This window comes from Solanum tuberosum, unplaced genomic scaffold (assembly GCF_000226075.1).
Source record: "Solanum tuberosum cultivar DM 1-3 516 R44 unplaced genomic scaffold, SolTub_3.0 scf00703, whole genome shotgun sequence".
In the NCBI taxonomy this organism is placed as follows: Eukaryota; Viridiplantae; Streptophyta; class Magnoliopsida; order Solanales; family Solanaceae; genus Solanum; species Solanum tuberosum.
In genome coordinates this window covers 147,664-149,774 of record NW_006239621.1, presented here as the reverse complement: position 1 = coordinate 149,774, position 2,111 = coordinate 147,664, and positions in this window count along the sequence as shown.

Here is a 2,111-nt window from a genome sequence, read left to right as displayed (position 1 = left end):
CTCAAATCAAAGAAAAAGTTATGTTTTTAAACATATGTGATAACTATTTTGGGAGTAGTATTGAGCACCGATATGGGGACGAGTTTGAGTTCAGATAACTCACGTCTCCATAAACCATGTAACCATAATGGGTAGAAAGGATCATACTTTTTAGATGATTCCTTAATGCTTTTTAGGATAGACTAGTGGATCCACTTAGTTAAGGCATTCTATATGACGGTAAAGTATAGGACAATTCTGGCAGTGTGGGCAAGACGCTGCATCATCACTTAGGCTCATAGTGGTGGTTGTTATTGTATTCTTTAATACACTGAGTTGATTTCTATTGTTTTAAAAGTTTTCCATATATTGCATGTGTATTGTTGCTTTATATTGAGTTGAGTATCTAGAGTCGAGTACCCAGAGTCGAGTTTCATATCTTTGAGTTGAGTATCTTATCCTTGAGTACTTCTGAGTTGAATAAGTTGAGTAGTTTTGAGTATCCTTGAGTATTCCTTGAGTTGAGTAAGTTTGAAAAGAGGTAAGTATGTTTCCTTTTTATCAAGTTCAAGCTTATGTTGTGCTTTAGAATTCCCCTTACATGCTCGTACATTCCACGTACTGAGCCATTTGGCCTGCATCTTTTCATGATTACAGATTTAGGTATTCAGGTATCATCAACAGGAGCTTCGTTGATACCACTATGGAGTTCGAGTTAGCTATGGTGAGCCTCCTTGCATACGGAGGATTTCATTTACTTTCCAGTTTTGTCAGGATGTCGTGGGTCTTGTCCCAACTTCCATTTTTGCCAGTTAGAGGCTTCATAGATAGATAATAGAGTTTCAGAAGTCTGTTCATTTATTTTATTAAATTGGTTTTAAAAGACTTAAGTTGCCTATTTTATGGTCGAGTTGAATAATTTATTTTATTCAGTAGTTTTTTTGAGTTAAAGCTTGTATTTAAGTTTCATGAATTTTATTCAATTTTTAAGCTTTTGCATGCTTGAGTTAGTCTTCCGCTTGTAGTCAGCCAAGATGAGGGTTTGCTTGGGGACCAACAATGTTCTTCGAGTGCTGGCCACGTCCAAGGTGTAGACTCTGGTCGTGACAATTATCAAGTCAAATAACAATATAAAATTACTCACTAGTCATTATAGTTCTCCAAATAATAATTAAACACACAAATTCAAAAGAAAGAAGTAACATCCATTACTTTGTAATTTGTAACAGCCTAAGTAATCAATCTAAAATTTAGACGGATTTAAGCTAAAGATGTAACCAAAATTAATCCTTAAAATACGTTTTGAGAAAAACAAAAAATGGCACTCCACAAAGAGTAAAAAATAAGAAATGACAATTTGAATTTTTCTTGCAAGTTTATTTGCATTGGGAACAACTTCTGAGTTCTGACGTACGCGACTAAAAGTTGATAATTCTCGTTTGATTCACACACATTCTTTTTTGAATTGTGACCTTGTAAAAATCAAATATCATACCACTTTGCTTGAGGTTTTATATGATTTGCCAAGGCCTACTTCGGAAATTTCTTATTGAATATTGTTTTGCTAAAGTTTTATCTAACTGGCTTATGCTAACTTAAACATTTTTTTTAAGGATAGGTAAACATTGATTAAAATGTAAAGGCATAATAGAAAAATTTTTCCTTTTTATTGACTTTAATTTGTATTTATGCCTCCGAATTTTTGGTGTGCACAAATAAACATTAAACTAGTATAAAGTTGAACAAGTAGACATATGCATCCTACACAACCAAATTATTTCTATGTGACGTCTTGTTGTATTATTCCACGTATTATACATATGTCTACTTGTTCAATTTTATACAAATTTAAGTGCCTACTTGTGCAGATTGAAAGTTGGAGGTCATAGATTTCAGTTGAGACCAAGGGTGTGTTTGGTATGAAGGAAAACAATTTTCTCATGTTTGGTTGGGTTAAATGTTTTGGAAAATGTTTTCCAAATCAACTCATTTTTCTCAAATTTAAGGAAAATGACTTCCCTTCAAAACTTATGGAAAACATTTTCCAAAACTCTCTTCCAATTTCAAATTACAATTATTTTTTTGTTGAAAAAATCAATTTATTTTGTTCCTACCCTCAAACCTGCCCCCAA